Here is a 17,361-nt window from a genome sequence, read left to right as displayed (position 1 = left end):
CAAGCTACATCTGACAATTTATGAAATTATTAGTACACTTTTACTCAAAACTCACTTTAAACCCCGATCGAGTGTTTATAATAACTTCCTTTAGCGATCAGGGGTGGAATTTGGTCGTTTACTGTTGTAAAAATATGTTATTTGTAGCCTTTTTCATCGCTGCACAAGTTAGCATTTCCGATGTACATTTTCGATTTTTTTTATAAAAACGCCCCAGATCTCAAGAAATTCTCATACCAAGCTTTACTATCGTAATCGCGGGTTTATTATTCGGATATTTTGTGTGTACAGAGGTGTTTCAGTGTTGTTTTGGCCAGATAACTACCAGGAAGTGTGCAGGAAGCATGTGACACGATGGGGCGGTGTCCAGATATGAAACTCTAGATTGACGTTTGAAAGACCCAATCAGAGTCTGAGTCACACACCGCACGAGCTGCCGGCACAGCAAACACATACACAGATCGCTGGGAGAGGCTGTTTATCATCTGATCGCGTAAATCCGTGGAAAATGAATAGAAATGACGATTCTGTCTGAAGAAATATGAAGTAAACATCAGTAAATATATCCATATATCTCCGCAGATATGCATCTCTGGTCTATAAATCCTTATTGACGCTGTTCAGTGAGTCTATGTGAACACAAATAAACCGCTCTTGACGTGACTGAATATGAGTGAGTTATGAATTTCTATTCAAAATGTGGCATAATACTGATTTATTATTTTGCACTCCTGACATAAATCACTAAATATCTGTCACTGCAACAATGTTTTATCAAAATATTGGTCAAATATCGAAGCTTGAGTCTTTAAACTTTCCATTGATGCACAGTTTGTCCAGATGAAGTAAGACAGTGATGTTTAATGTGCTGTGAAAGTGAAACAATAATAAACTGGGGCCGTCAGCGATGTTTGCACGCAAAGGGGTTAAAGTGAAAGATTTTTTATTTTAAAGACAAATTTTCTTAAAACTACATAACGTTACTGTTATAAATAAACAAATAACAAACAAACAAACGTAACGTTAATCATTTATTTTTTGCGAAAATATCAAAAGTGGTACCAAAAGTAGTTCAAATGATAATGAGTTCCAGTCGCAGTCCTCTATATGGAGGTAATAGTTTTTATAGGGTACAGAGCAGAATTTAATTTATTAATCCATGAAATTATGTATCTGTCTTCTCTCCGTGAAGGCGCACTGGCGCAGCACTACTCAAATGCAAGGGGCAAGCAACTCGACCGGAAGTTGAAGTCGGGTGGGGGCTGCCATCTTTTAGCAGAACTTCACTTGCGTTAGCATTCCCATTGACTCCCATTCATTTTGGCGTCACTTTGACAGCGAATAACTTTACATCTGAGGCGTTTAAAGACTCTTTTTGTCCATTATTTATTTCTAAAGATACACGACAATGTATAAAGGGCTCCATTACCTTCTATGTTACATTATGGCCCCGTATAAACAGTTTTTGTAAAAAATAGGCTAACGATTGCGTCATAACCACTCGGCTCTCTGTCGCATTACCGTACAGACAGGAGGAGAAGCTCGCAGGCAATTAACTTAATATGGCGTACTGGCGTTACATTTTAAAATACTATACAAAATAATTAATCAGAATACTTACTCCTGCTCACTCACGACAAAGAACTCCCCGCTCAAGCTCGCCGTCTCTGCAAGATTAACGATGGCAGTTTGCACGCACAGCCACTTAGAAGATTTACATCTGGCAGACAGGTTGCTGACGTCGTCAAGCTTCGTTTGAGTCTGCGCGTCAGAAACGGAAGTGCTAAAAAACGCTAAAACTGGGCTTCATTTGTCTCAATTGAGTTCCAATGGGGTCGCTGTGTCCATTTCTTTTACTGTCTATGCTCAAATGTCATAAACTGAAACACTACATGTCGCAATCTGTGACGAATTGGATGAGGACCAATGAGCGTTCGATATCAGTGGCGTAACCCTGTTGTAACGTGGCGCAATGGCGCTATTTTCAAATTTGAATCATAAGGAGCGTGAGCTTTGACTGTGACGGACGCTGTTGCTGAGAATGAATATGAAGATCCATTGATAAAGGGCTGAATTTGGATATGTTCCTTGCAAACATCTGGATTCTAAAGATATGCAGTACAGCAAACAAATAAAATGGATGTGATTTGTAATTGTATGCTGTGCTTTTGTGTGTATCTATGGTTTGCAGCATGCACAGAAATTTTATTTCCTATTAAATAGACGAGTAAACTGCTTTCAATAAATTGAATAAAAACTTATTGATATGACAATTATATACAACAGATTTAAATCATTAAAGCCACGATTTTAATATTAATACATGGGAATTCATATACATTCACACTTTACGTTAGAATATTTAAGTTTTTTTAGCTGCTAGCACGTAAGTATTTGTACGTTTTACTAGAGTTGGGGTACTCGGACTTGAGTCCAATTTTGAATGAACTAGGACTTGTCACGCACTCGGGTGAATTTGTACTCAGACTTGACACGGACTTGAACATTTTGGACTCTGAAAATATTCCGAGTACAGTCGAGTCCGCGTGTGTAACAATAAAACCAGCATAAAATTTAGATGATAAATTAATGAATGTCTCCCCTTATGCCATTTTACTGCACCACACCGGCAGGCAGCAGTAGCATATCATTTCATGCTTGGAGAAGAAACACACGCATCACTCACTGGATATCAATGTGGATTAGTGATGGGAAGTTCGATTCTTTTCCACAAACCGGTTCTTTCGGACGGTTTGATTCAATAAATCGGTTGAAAAAAAAAAACGGTTCACTGGTTCTTTTACTCTCGACGTAATGACTGGCATTGGTGATGTCGATCAAATATTCATATATATATAAAGTCACTAATAATAATTTCAGTCAGTTAAAAACCTCATAATCATGAAAAGTTTACAATTAAGTTTTGCAACAACACACCCAAATACAGCAACTGAAATAATGTGCATACCAGGATTTAAGTCTTGAAGATATAAAGTAAATTATGTGTCATCAGCGCAGAAACCATGATCCACTTACTATACATAATCCATTGCGATGTATTTATTATTAAATGAATTTACGTTTCGTCAGATTGCCCTTCATTCAAGCCCTCAGATTACCCGCACTCATAACATTAGCACAGAATCAGTTCAGAATCAATCACCAAAAGAATCAGTTCGGTTCAGACGCTCTGTGAGTCAGTCGGCTTCACGCTGAATCACGCATGCGCAGTATCATCAGCTCCTCGGTTCTCGAATCGGATGCCTCCGAAAAAAAATTTTCGTTTCAGTTTACTGATGATCCCAAAACCGATGCAACCAATTCTTGACTCGAAAACGAGAATCGCTCAAACCGGCACGTGTTGCAGTTCAGTATCATCAGCTGCTCTTGTGTTCATGTTCTGTTTACTACAAACTCAATTTGTGAATGTGTCATCATTAACTATAAATACAGTACAGATATTTCATAAATCATCCCTTATTCCTATTAAACATGGAGTCTTTAGAGTCATAATTGTTGTCCAACTTCCCTGAAAACCCCTTTGGCCCATACATAATCTACAATATACAGATTAGAAACATGCATCTTGAAAAAAAAATAAATAAAAATAAATAAATAAATAAATAAATATATATATATATATATATATATATATATATATATATATATATATATATATATATATATATATATATATATATATATATATTTTATGATATGATGTTAATGTACCAAATTCAAATTTTGACCAAAGACTTTGGATATACAAAGATGGTGCACTCATGTTACTTATGAATAGGAGAAAGTGCAATGTGCATCATGGCAGAATAGTCCCGTCATCTAAATAAAAGAGCCGTTAATAATTGGTAAAGTCATCAGATCACTGCAGCTGCCATGGTTTGCGTGCTGCCTAAACACACTACTGCATGCAGCGGTATTCTCTCTTCTCTCTTCTCATTACTGTAGATACTGTGAAATGGGCAGCTAATGTTTGTTTGTCTGATCTGGTATCGGAAGAGGTTACAAAGTCATGCTAGTTAAGTAGGCAGAAACATCATTCTGTGAAGCACAATCTTCACAACATCAGTGTTTATCTGTAGGATTAAATCGGTAGTGGTTTTAGTGCACTGCCTCAGCTTGTTAGTTTTGCTTGTGGTGAGTGCATTCAGTTTTTTTTTTTTTTTTTTTTTTTTATTATTTTCCATCAATATTAGGTAGTAAATCAGATGGTCTGAGAGCACATTCATGCGCTACCCACAGAATTCAGTTCAGTAACAATCTTTGTAATTAAGTCCCTCATAGTCTTGTGGAACATTTTCCAACTATTGATGCTTATTTTAAAAATAACTTAAATTAAACAAACTGTTTTTTCACTTCGGTATTAAGGTCTGACTCTGCAGTGATAATGAAAAACATGTAAAGGAGATCAACACTGATATCAAGTTTTATCATGATTGTTCATTAAAGGGTTAGTTCACCCAGATAGCAAAATTATGTAATTTATAACTTACCCTCATATTGTTCCAAACCTGTAAGACCTCCGTTTATCTTGGGTTTAATATATTTTAGATTTAGTTTGAGAGCTCTCAGTCCCTCCATTGAAGCTGAGTGTACGGTATAGAGTCTGGGAACATGATGTCAGCAACGCAATGCATTCTGGGACTTTGGGACACGGACGCTGCTGTATGTATTTGTAACGGAGGCCAGCGAGTAGTGCTGTGCAGGTAAACCTCACTCCCCTATCTCAAGAGACGCACATTAATACATATATAAATATACAGAAATGTACGTTATATAAACAACTTTTTTTTTGGATGTGATTAATCGATTTGACAGACTTACATTAAATGTTACCTATGCATGAACCACATTTCCTGCATTATCAGTGTTATGCATATTGCATACCACCTGTTACAGTAATAAACGGCAAAATTGATCAATTCTGTATCTCTTTATTTGTGCATCATAACACACTGAGGTTAAATTGTACGGTTTACAATAACGCGTATTAAAAAGTAAAGGGGCAGTGTAACACATAAAAGGTAATTAGGTAAACAAGTATCAATACCACAGGTAGGGCAGTGAAAATTGAAAAAAAAGGAAGATTATTTAAAGGGGGGGTGAAATGCTATTTCATGCATACTGAGTTTTTTACACTGTTAAAGAGTTGGATTCCCATGCTAAACATGGACAAAGTTTCAAAAATTAAGTTGTACGTTTGAAGGAGTATTTTTCTTCCAAAAAAACCTCTTCCGGTTTGTCACAAGTTTCGGAAAGTTTTTTTCGAGTATGGCTCTGTGTGACGTTAGATGGAGCGGAATTTCCTTATATGGGTCCTAAGGCACTTCTGCCAGAAGAGCACGCGCTCCCGTATAGTGAGGCTGAGCACAGACATTTAACTGATCAGAGCGATTCACTGATCAGAGCGAGAGCGTCGCGAAAAGTCACAAAAGAAGTGTGTTTTTGGTTGCCAGGGCAAGACAACCCTGCACAGATTACCAAAAGAAAAACAGCATTAAGGGACCAGTAGATGGAGTTTATTTTTTACAGAGCATCAACGGAGTTGTGCAAGTGTTTTTGTTTGTTCCCTGCATTTCGAAGATGCTTGTTTTACAAACAAGGCCCAGTTTGACGACCGATTTGCACATCGTTTATTTCTTAAGGATAATGCAATCCCAACGAAAAAGGGTCACAATCGTGTGTTGGAACACGAGGCGGTGAGTAAAACTGCTTCAAATATCTCTGTGTTGTTAACTTAGCAATCGGCGCGTGAGCACATCAAGTAAACAACATGGGATGTTGGCATCAAACTGCACTTTCCACATGTACAGCTTAAAAAAAAAATAATAATAAAAAGACGACATAAAGTGGAAGTTAGTCATTTTCCAAAACCGCTAAGCAAATATATACAGTTTCAGTACATACCACATAGAGATGCCTTTGCTGATGCTGCTCTTGTTAAATTTCAGCCTCTGGATCTGTGTCACAGCTTCAAAACGCTCTCAACACAAAAGCCTACTGGCGCTCATGATTCTTTAGCTCCGCCCACACGTCACGCCTCTAGGCGCTCGTGTTTTTCCAGGAAAAATCGGTACAGACTATCTTTCTCTTATGAATATAATAAAACTAAAGACTTTTTGGAGTTATGAAGGATGCAGTACTACTCTATAGGTACTCAAGATTAACAGGATATTGAGTGAAAACGAGCCCCCCCCCCCTTTAATTTATACGTTCAGTGCACTTCAAGTATCCTTCAAGTATAGTACAGTAACCTTCAAGTATCAAGAACATAGATAATGTAATAAGTGAAAAAGGTACATAGAAAGACAATTGTTAAAGTTGATTAATTCAAGACCTTTGTGCAGACAACAGTTTTCCGCTCGTTGATGCGGAAAATTTGAAGGTTCTGCACCCATCCATTTGTAAATTGCAGGTGAGACTCGAGAGATTTATCATTTTTAAACTGATCAGAGGTGTACGCTCTGACACAACAAACAAGGTAAGAAAACACATTGGGGAAGGTTACGAGCGGCAGCTCTTTAAGATCATCCGACCACTCTTTGTGTTCATGCAGACTGAGTTCATTGATTGTCTTGATTTTTTCTAAATACCGCTTCTTTGCTTCCTTGTTGAGTTTTTCTTTATATGTAATCTTACACTTGATCTGTATGTCATGTCACTTTCACTTTCACTTTTACTGATGAGCGTGTCCCCAAACATGGCCGCGACTACCCAGAATGCAATGCGCAGTGACGTAGTTTCCCAAACTCTATACTGTCCATGTCAGAAAGGTAAGAAAAACATCATCAAAGTAGTCCATGTGACATCGGAGGGTCAGTTAGAATTTTTTGAAGCATCGAAAATACATTTTGGTCCAAAAATAGCAAAAATGACGACTTTATTCAGCATTGTCTTCTCTTACGTGTCTGTTGTGAGCGCATTCACTGCTGTTTGTGATATCCGGTTCGCAAACGAATCACTCAATGTAACCGGATCTTCTTGAACCAGTTCACCAAATCGAACTGAATCGCTTGAAATGGTTTGTGTCTCCAATAAGCATTAATCCACAAATGACTTCAGCTGTTAAGTTTTTTTAATGTGGCTGACACTCCCTCTGAGTTAAAACAAACCAATATCCCGGAGTTAGTTTTACTAACACACATAGTAACAGCAACTCTAACTTTGCTAATTTTACGTGACAGTCGTAATATCAAGCACTACAAAAATCACTTGATAATTTCAGCTGATAATTTTACTTCATAGACAAAAACATGTCTCTTTTGAAAGATCACAGGATTGTGCATATTTTGCTCATTGTTCTTTCTCAGTTTGCTTTCATTGCTACTTTGATCATCAACGCGCTCACGGGATCAGGAAAAGGTACGCAATGTATCTAAGTTACAGATATTGTAATTAGTCATATATACATTTATTTTCTCGTTGACTTTTAAAGGTCCATTTCAGCGAAGCACTGGGAATATATCAGACAGATATAAGACAGAGATCACTCCTGCTGGATGGACTTTTTCGATATGGGGTGTCATCTATTCCTGGCTCTTCCTGATGAACGCATATATCCTGACCTGGCTCTGTAGAGGGTACTTCAAACCACACACACTCCACTCATATCAACACTTTGCTTATTCACACTGTTTGAAGGCCATTTATTATAGTTTGACAGTCTTCTCTTGAATTACTGGTGGTCAGGTTGTACTCAAGTCCAGCAATCCTGCCCTCTGAATTCTTTCTCTCGTGGATCATCAACATGATCCTCAACAGCACCTGGCTGGTCTTGTGGGACAGAGAGTGAGTTGTAGGCAGCCAACATATTTTGTGGCATAATCCTAGGTTTAAACTATGTTTTGCCTGTGGTTTGATGTAATGTCTGTTTCGGGAGGTCACATATTTGTATTTTATTGATTCAGATTGATGATTCCTGCACTGATTGTTCTTGCCCTGATTGCTTTCACCAACTACCTGATGATCTTCTTCTCTTGTATTGGTCTACGAGCTCATGGATCTTGGCTTAAACTGCAGCACCCAAAAGACCTTTTCTGCATCATAGTGTTGGTATGCATTGAACATCATTTTTGAATAGCTTTGACAAGAGGCAGAGTACTCATATTTATTAACTTATTTAAAACAAAATGAACATGAACATTATCTCAAATGTAAGATATTTAAGTACAGTATCAACCCAAACAAAAGACAGCAGGTAAATAAAGTGCACTATAGATTTGAAATGTCTGAAATAACCATGATATATACTGTATGTACTTTAGGTTCAAAATGGCATTGCTACCTATGCAACATGGACAACCATTGCCACACTGCTCAACTTCACTGTTGTGTTGGATCTAGCATCAGTCTCCCCAACAAATGCTGCTATACAGCTTCTTTATGCATACTTCTGTTGGAAGTAATTATATGGTAATCATAATTATTCATTTTCTGATATGATCTTGTGATATGGTGTTTTGTTTACATCTGTATATCTAAAAATACAGTTTATACATAAAGTGATATAAGTAAACATTTTCTGCTATTTATCATATAAAAGTCAAATGTCAGGTGATACAACTGATATATTAATGAAGACTAGAATGATGAAGATAAAAAATGAAATTCTTGACAAGAAATTGAGGAGTATTAAGGGGTTTGGCATTTTGGGTTTTATTACTATTTCTAAGAAAACGAAACATGTAAAGACAATACATAAAAAAATACTTAACAGTATTCACAAGCAATACAGTATATCATACAAGAGCCAACAATACTTGCAATACGATGTTTCAAGATTAAGTACATACAAAAAAGTTGGGATTTAGTTTTCTTGTGTCTGCGATTTAAGCTTTTAAAGCTCATTTATGAATGTTCAATAAAATACATGAAATGCATCTGATGTCATTGTTAAAGATTCGTGAGAAACATCCCTTATGTATGTTTAGTTCACATGGTCTAAACCACCTTGGTGTTAATTGTAAGCTTCTGAAACCACTGGTCTTTCAACAGTAATTACAGCAATATTCAGGGATGCCACACAACATTTGTGTCTGGTGAATATACATGCTTTGATCATGGCTCCTCTTGTGCATTTACTTCGGAGTGGATGTGAAATGTAGAATACGGTCATGCATGTCGTTGCCCCTCGGAAAGTGTGTCTCCTGGCACCAGCTGCAGCAAACTTGACCCTGAGGACTTTGGCTTGTTCACTACAGGATGAATTAATTATGAGAAACTTTTTTGTGTGTTGAGGTTAATAACCTGTTTAATGTTGGTAATAATTACACTACCACCTACTCATCTAATGTTTTTCTCTGAGCTTCCATGCTCCTTTACGAAAATTAGCCATGGTTTTAACATGACTAGAACCAAAAAAATCATGGGTTATGTAGCCATGGTAACAGCAAATTAACTGTGGTTTTGTTACTTCAAATATTAATTTATAAAGAAGCATTAAGATAACGTTTTTTTTTAAACAAACCTAAGCCAAAAACTGCCTTTAAAATGACTTAAAGGGCATTATATAAAACAATGAGGTAACCCTGCTAAAAAAACAAAAGAACCATCCCAGAAAATTGCAATACTATGACAAATAAATCACAAATACCATTACAAACATTACACACCATCAACGTCTAACCATTAAAATCATGAAATAACGGTTTCCTGTTGTGTATTTTGGGACATATTGCATTAGTATTTATTGTTTTTAAAAAGCCACCAATAGAAGTTGACAATTACCAGCTGAAACAAGATTCATTATAGTATCCATTAAAACGAATAAAACCATAAAAAATGTTGTGATGCGTCTACACATTATCAAGCTGTACTTATTTGAAATTACCACACAAAAATTATGCATTTGAATGTGATGAAAATAAATTCATTGAATGAAATAGGTCTATATTAAGACGCTCCATTACAAGAATTCAGTTCTTTCTTTGTACTATCATATTTGTAAGCAAGTAATTTTACATTAATTGTTCAATTATTGCTTCAGCTGGCTTGCTCACACATATCATTCTGTAGTTGGCATAGACCTCTTCTTGATGTTTTTCCCTTTTGAAATTTTCAGTTATTTCTTTCAAACGTGTTTCCAAGTGATAAACCAAAAATATCATGGCGATGTCGATGACCCAGACACAGAACAAGAAGTAGCGAGGCCAGTAGCCAAAATTGTCTTGAAAATCACAACAAAGAAAAAAACCCATGACAAAGGTGAATGAAAATACGTCAAGTAAAGTATTGACTGATATGATTCGGACATGATTACAGACAACAACTAACCAAGGCACAAAAAGCAGTAAATGAATGTGAATTTCTTACCACAGATCTCTTTTCCTGTCATATCTTCTCAAAATGAAACTGAAATATTAAAATGTGTTTACACATAAAATTACATGTTCTTGCAAAGTCAATTTAATGTGTTCATTTAAAAATTTAAAATGTTACCTTATCCTAAGTAGACTTAGTACTAAACAGTATCATCTAGCAGCAACAATGAGGTCTCACCCTAATTGCTTTGAAGCACAGTCTATAAAATGGTGTTAAAGGTCACTTCCTCAATGATCAAGCTGAAATGTTGAGCTGTTTCCTAAAATGTATTTTAGGAACTGAACATAAGATGTATTGCCTCTGGAGATTCTCGTTTGTCAATAAGTAGTAGAATTATTATCAGCTGTAGTGGTGGTCTATTAATTATGGTAAACTGTAAAAACAATTGCTGATAAAAAATAAATAAAAAAAAAGTAAAAAAAAATTAAATCATGTAAATTTATGTTGCACTCCTGGACAGACAAAACTTCTTCTTTTTTTTCTTTTTGACAACTTTATTCTTCCTGGTTCAAAGTTGGAGTTAGTATTTACACGCAAGAACTTCTCTGTATACACACAATCAACAGTTCACGTTTGCTCTTCTCCTTCGTACGCTGATGACATCACTCTCCTGTTTTTCCTCTGACCTCTCGGCATCAAAAATCAGTCAACATAATATAACAAAATAAAACTCAGATGTAATTTAGATATATTCCTCTTATAACACTAAAATTCACATCTGGTTCAAAAAAAGTAAATTACAACATTCTTCTAGCATGCAACACCCTCCCCCACTAAAATAAAAAATGTTGTCAAACATGTCCTCCTTAATCATATTTAACAATGGCAACAATCAAAAAGTGAATTTACAAATAAGATTTTTTTTCTTATACATTATAGAATAATTGGGCTTTACTATCTCTCCATACTTTTTTTCCCTTAGCATCAGTATCTCATAGCATCAACACAAGACTAAGAGTCCATAGTCCATTAGTGTTAAAGGGTGCATAATCCATAGAAGTATTGGTGGGCCCCCCCCAAATCTTCACATAGGGACAAGGAAAATACCATTTACACCCATTCTTGTATACCTACACATTTTTCAACTATGAATTTATTCTATATGGTAAGTGTATATATAACCATTACTACACTACTTTCCCATTCCAATATACTCCAATAGTAGTCCCTTTCTGTAACTATTACTTAAAATAGTTGTACAGATAACTTATTTTGTAAACTTTGTCATGAAATATAACTTATTAAATGTTGAACCAAATTAGCTATGAATTATAAACTACAACTTATGAACTAAATTACGTATGAATTTGTGTCTCTGAGGGAATATTATTTATTTATTTATTTATTTTTATTTCCCTTTTTTAACCACTAGCAATGATAGAAAGGATGCATGAATGATGAGCCGGTAGAGAGGTCATAGCTGTTTCCTGGAGACCACTTCACTCCAACAGGGCAGATTTTCAGCTGCTGAAATGTTGGCTTGCCTAACTGATCATAAGTGTAGACACGTCGGGGCTTTCTAAATCTCTTGGGCCTGTCCTTTCATGTCTCAGCCTCACTCTGCCCATCCTCAGATTCAGTGGCTGGGGCTTCCATCTCTCTTTCTGCGTTCCGTACCTCCTCAATGTTCTCTTCTCCAAGGGGTTCCTCTGGTAACATCGTCCCCTCAGTCACATAGATGTTTCCATTCTTGGGCGGAACTCCTCTGCTTCAACATTGAGGGGTTGATTGACACGTTTATTTGTTGTCCACAAATGATATTCTTCTTCACTGGAACTATCTGGATCTGTCAGGTCAGGACCACGGCTTCGTTTATAATTCCTCCTTACTGTCTGTTCTATTTGACTTCTCTTGCTTTTCTTCTCCAGGTTGGGTTCATGAATGTCTTGGAGCTTGCGAAACAGGATATTTTCAAACTCCTTCCCCTGGTCGTGGTGGAACTTGGATGGGAAACCAAAGCGCATAATAAAATCATCAAAGAGCTTTCTGGCCGCAGTTTTCCCAGATTTATTTTTTGTAGCATACGCCTGTGCATATTTTGTGAAATGATCCACGACTACCAATATGTACTCCTCTCCTCCCTTACACTTGTCCAAGTGTAAGTAATCAATAGAGACCATTTCAAAGGGTGCCGAGGTCTCAATACTTTGGATAGGAGTCCGAGTTATCCTGTTAGGATTTTTCTCTTCATACAGTGGCAGATCTGAGTAACATGGTGTTCCATTTCTTGCCTCATCTTAGGCCAGAAGAAGCGTTCCCTAGCAAGGGCCACCATTCTTTCTGCACCTAAGTGTCCCATTTCCTCATGTAAGTGCCTGTAAAGAATAGGCTTTAAGGATTCAGGAATGACCAACTGGTTCCTTGTCACTGTCTCCCTTCTGAGAATGCCATCTCCATTGATCTGTAGACGGGGCCACTCCCTGAGAAGCTGTCTAACGGCTCCATCTTCTGCCACTCTGTCTTTATGTTTTAAGTATACGTGTATTCTTTTCAGAGCCAGGACTCTACTAATGGCTGGGTCTGCATTTTGAGCGAGTCTGATGTCTTCTGCTACAAGAGGCTGAATTGATTCTGAGATGCTATACTCCCCTGGCAATGCATCCGCATTACAGGTGATGGCAGAAATCCAATTAACTTCTCCTGTTTGATTTCCCTCCAGAGCTTTTCCAATACACTTAATAGCATCCTGTTGGCATTCCTCTGTGCATTCTCGCATGATTTCGTCAATGGGTTTCAACCTTCGTGACAAGAAATCCGCATCCCTGGTTTGCTGTTCCCGGTCTGTATTTTAGTGTGAATCTATAATCCGCCAACTCTGACACCCAGCGGTGTCCGGTTGCGTTAAGCTTCGCCGACCTGGTGACATATGTCAGAGGATTATTATCACTATATACCGTGAAGTGAGGTGCATGGAACAGATAATCATGAAAGTGTTCCGTTACGGCCCATTTTAGCGCCAGAAATTCAAATTTTCCTGAGTGTAGCTTATAGTTGAGTTCTGCTGCTGTCAATGTCCGCGACCCATAAGCTATCACTCTTAGGACACCTTTCTGACGCTGGTACAGAACTGCACCAATGCCCTCTTCCGATGCATCTACATGAAGGATAAACGGTTCCTCCAGGTCTGGGTATGCCATCACCGGTGGGTTTGTCAGCTGATCCACGATTTTGTTCACTATCTCCTGATGGGTCACTGTCCACTGAATTGGGTGGGAAGGTGGCAGCTGAACAGACTTTTGGCCAGTCCCCTTTTTCTTTTGGCTTTTCTTCAGTTCACACTTGGGTTTGGCTAAGAGTTCATAAAGGGGTCTAGCCAACCTAGAGAAGTCTGGTATATAAGCTCTGTAATAACTGAGGAAACCCATCAGCTTTCTCACTCCTCGTACAGTGGTTGGAGACTCGTGCTTCAGTTCTTGGACTGCTTCCACCTCTTTGGGATTCATTTTATATCCCTCAGCACAGACTATCCGTCCAACATAACAGACTTCCCCTTTGAAGAAATCACATTTCTTTGGCTTTAGTTTTATTCCGCACTCTCTTTGCCGCTGCAGAACTTGCCTCACATTCTGGACATGCTGATCAAAGCTGGGGCTAAACACCAGGACATCATCCAAATACGGGACACAGATTTAATCTCGGAGGTCTCCCATGCATCCCTCCATGTAGCGTTGAAAAGAAGCTGGGGCGTTAGTCAGTCCAAACGGGATCCTCACCCATTCGTACAATCCCCAGGGTGTGATAAATGCGGTGCAGGGTCTGCTTTTCTTGCTCATGAAGCCCTGGTGGTAAGCCTTCCCCTGATCCAATACCGTGAACCAGGAGTTACCTCCCAAGTTTTCCAGGATCTCCTGTATTCTCGGAATTGGTTGACGGTCTGGCAGCGTCTTCTCGTTCAATAGCCTGTAGTCTATACATAGACGAAGACCCCCATCTCTCTTCCTGACACATACGACAGGTGAGGAATATGAAGAACAGGATTTCTGAATCCAACCACGGTTAAGTAGATCCTGAATGTGTGTTTTCACTTCTTGGTAGAGATGCTTAGGAATTGCTCTTTTAACTGTATGTCCATCTCCAAATCTCTAATGCATCCTGCATCCCAATCATCCTTTGCAAAGACATCACATTCTTCTCTGAGCATTTGCCGTACCTTTTCTCGCTGGACATCTGGCAAATGGTTCAGATCCAAGGGATGATACCAGGGCTCAGCTTGTGGCCCAAGACCGGGTTTCTGCACAGGTGAGTTGACACTGATGTCTGACATCCTGGAGCTCTGATCCTCAGTAGGCTTTGTCTGCAGCGGGTAGACAGCATCCACATTGTGTAGCCAGCCAAGTGTAGTGCGACTGCCCAGTGTGATATCATTATCTGTCACATTTTCCACAGAGACCTCAATTTTACCCCCATCATCTGCAGGTAGATAGATTAACTGTTCTCTGACCACTAGGCCTGTTGGCTAGGGTGCTTCATAGTTCGGTTCCAACACTACAGGTGACGCACTTAGCACCCTCTTATTCAGCCAACTTCAATGCACTGCCATCACTATGTTCTTGGGTATGGTCACTGGCTGCCTGTCTACCCTGACTGTATGGGGTTGAGCTTCAGGATTCTGTTTCTTTAAAACAGATAGAACAGCCCTTGCAGTTTTGCGTCCTACCTCCATTGCTGAGCACAGCCTTTTTACAATGTAACCCGAGCGTGTGCAGTCTCCAGAAAAATCATTCGCCAGCGCTAATTCTTCAACCACATTGAACCCAATTATAGGCCGATCAATGTCACTGCTGGCAACCAGGATCGGAACCAGCACAGGTTTGTCACTCATCCCAGCTACCGCATCCTTGCACAAAGTGAATTCAATCTCCATCCACCCTTCATACGGAATATCTGTTCCATTTGCAGCTGAGAGTTCCAATGCTCCTTCTTCAAGCAACTCCTTCACAGGTCGCACCTCAATGTCTGGCAGGTACTTTTTTTCCAGTTCGTTCCCACTATTGATACCTGCGAACCCGTGTCCCACAGTATTGTGGTGTCAACTCCTACCAAAGAAGCTCTTACTAGACACCTTTTCCCTACCAGCTTGGCTGTCTGTCGCTGCTTGCCAGTGAGTGGAGTATTTACACTAAACAGATCCGTTTTTTCCATGTCTTCTCCATGATGTAGTCGGATATCAATTTTGTTTGTGCTGACGGAGGCATTTTTCTGCCGACAACCCGAAGCCCAATGTTCAGTGCTACCACACTTATAACAGTGATCACACCTTCCCTCAGCCTTAGACAACTGACACATCTGACACCGTTTACTGTTTGGGGTTTTTGACTGTAGTCTGTACTTCCTATCTGGTTGATCACTCATTCTCACTAGTTGAGGCTGGGGCGTTTGTTGAAGGCTTGCTATTTGAGTGGTGAGATTCTGAATGGCCTCGCATATAGCTTTATTGCCCTGATCAACCTTTTCCATCAATGTGTCACGTTTGCTCTTACTGTCTGGTTTGTGTGCTTGGACCTCTTTATCCATATCTTCATTTTCCTCAGTAATCACGGCAACTCTGATCATTCTCGCTTTTGATGTAGATGACAATTTATTCTTTGTTTCTGTCTCCAGATTGTATGCCATCGTCACTTTCTCCAGAAGAACCTCGTCCTTGACTTCCGGATCTTGTAAGTTTGGTTTCACATCTGCACGGATGGTGTCGTCATGGAGACCAGTGAGTACTGTTTGGAGGAACTGATTTTGAATTAGGCTCTTGAACCGCACGTGTGAGGGAGTGGTACAACTCCGTAGCATCCTTCTCAATGTAATGAGTCCGTAGTATCTGTCTGAGACCTTGTAATGTTAAATCAACCCTGCTTTTAAGGTAACTTTTCAGTTTTGTTCCTGGAGCTATGGCTTGAATAACAACTACTTCTCCTTCATCATATCCTTTTTTTAACGCCCTCTGAATTTGTCTTTCCAAATTAGTGTACGCCAATTTATCCTTCTGATTTGGTTCCCCAATTTGTCCTATTATTTTAAGATCTCTTCTGTACAGTGGATGAACACAGGCTACACTCTGATTCGCAAATGATGCGGCTTCAATTGCATTTGCAGCAGAAACATTCTCTCTTTGTTCATTTAAGTGACTGGATGTCATTCTGACATCGTCCACAATGTGGCACTGTTGTCCCATCTTTTGAAGCGGTGCTTCACCATCATCATTTTTCTCTTCATCCTCTCGTGATGTTACCTCTTCTCCTTCTACATACTGAAGAATACGCCTCCTCAGATTACGTGGTAAGTCTCTTTCACTCATATCCACAGTTAAGCTCAGTGCTGCGCATATATCATTAAACTCCGATGCTGACAGTTTTAACAACTTTTATTCGATCTCCGCCACGACATTTTCCCCCTCAGATGACATCTGCGGTGTTGTAGACATGATTGAAAGGTTTTACCTTCACAACTTGTGTGTAGCACTGCAGTATTTGGTCTTCCTCACTAGCCGCCAGCTCTCACTGCGTCACAGCCCGTAACAGACATGTAGTCCTGCCTTCTCACTATCAAACTCCAAACCGGGCAGAAACACCAAGTTTATGTTGCACTCCTGGACAGACAAAACTTTGTCTTCTTTTTTTTCTTTTTGACAACTTTATTCTTCCTGGTTCAAAGTTGGAGTTAGTATTTACACGCGAGAACTTCTCTGTATACACACAATCAACAGTTCACGTTCGCTCTTCTCCTTCATACGCTGATGACATCACTCTCCTGTTTTTCCTCTGACCTCTCGGCATCAAAAATCAGTCAACATAATATAACAAAATAAAACTCGGATGTAATTTCGATATATTCCTCTTATAACACTAAAATTCACATCTGGTTCAAAAAAAGTAAATTACAACATTCTTCTAGCATGCAACATTTACAGTTTATGATCTGTAGATTAATCACTCGCAGTAAATTAACAGCATTTAACAGTAAACTGGTTTCTAAGAAAACAGTCTCGTGCACTAAAAAGAAGAACATGGGGCTGGAGGTGGCACTTAAATG

General features: G+C 38.8%; 1 long non-coding RNA gene across 1 annotated transcript; it reads right to left on the bottom strand.

Moving 5' to 3' along the window:
* Positions 1–8,523: 8,523 nt before the first annotated feature.
* Positions 8,524–10,532, bottom strand: LOC113117213 (uncharacterized). The gene is made up of 3 exons (XR_003294138.1): positions 10,456–10,532; positions 10,330–10,368; positions 8,524–10,183 (listed from the first exon to the last, which is right to left on the bottom strand). It is a non-coding gene; the product is annotated as an uncharacterized LOC113117213 (long non-coding RNA).
* Between the last annotated feature and the right edge of the window lie 6,829 nt (positions 10,533–17,361).

This window comes from Carassius auratus, chromosome 2, assembly GCF_003368295.1.
Source record: "Carassius auratus strain Wakin chromosome 2, ASM336829v1, whole genome shotgun sequence".
In the NCBI taxonomy this organism is placed as follows: domain Eukaryota; kingdom Metazoa; phylum Chordata; class Actinopteri; order Cypriniformes; family Cyprinidae; genus Carassius; species Carassius auratus.
The sequence above is the reverse complement of the archived record's forward strand: the minus strand, read 5'-3'. Positions and strand labels throughout refer to the sequence as shown.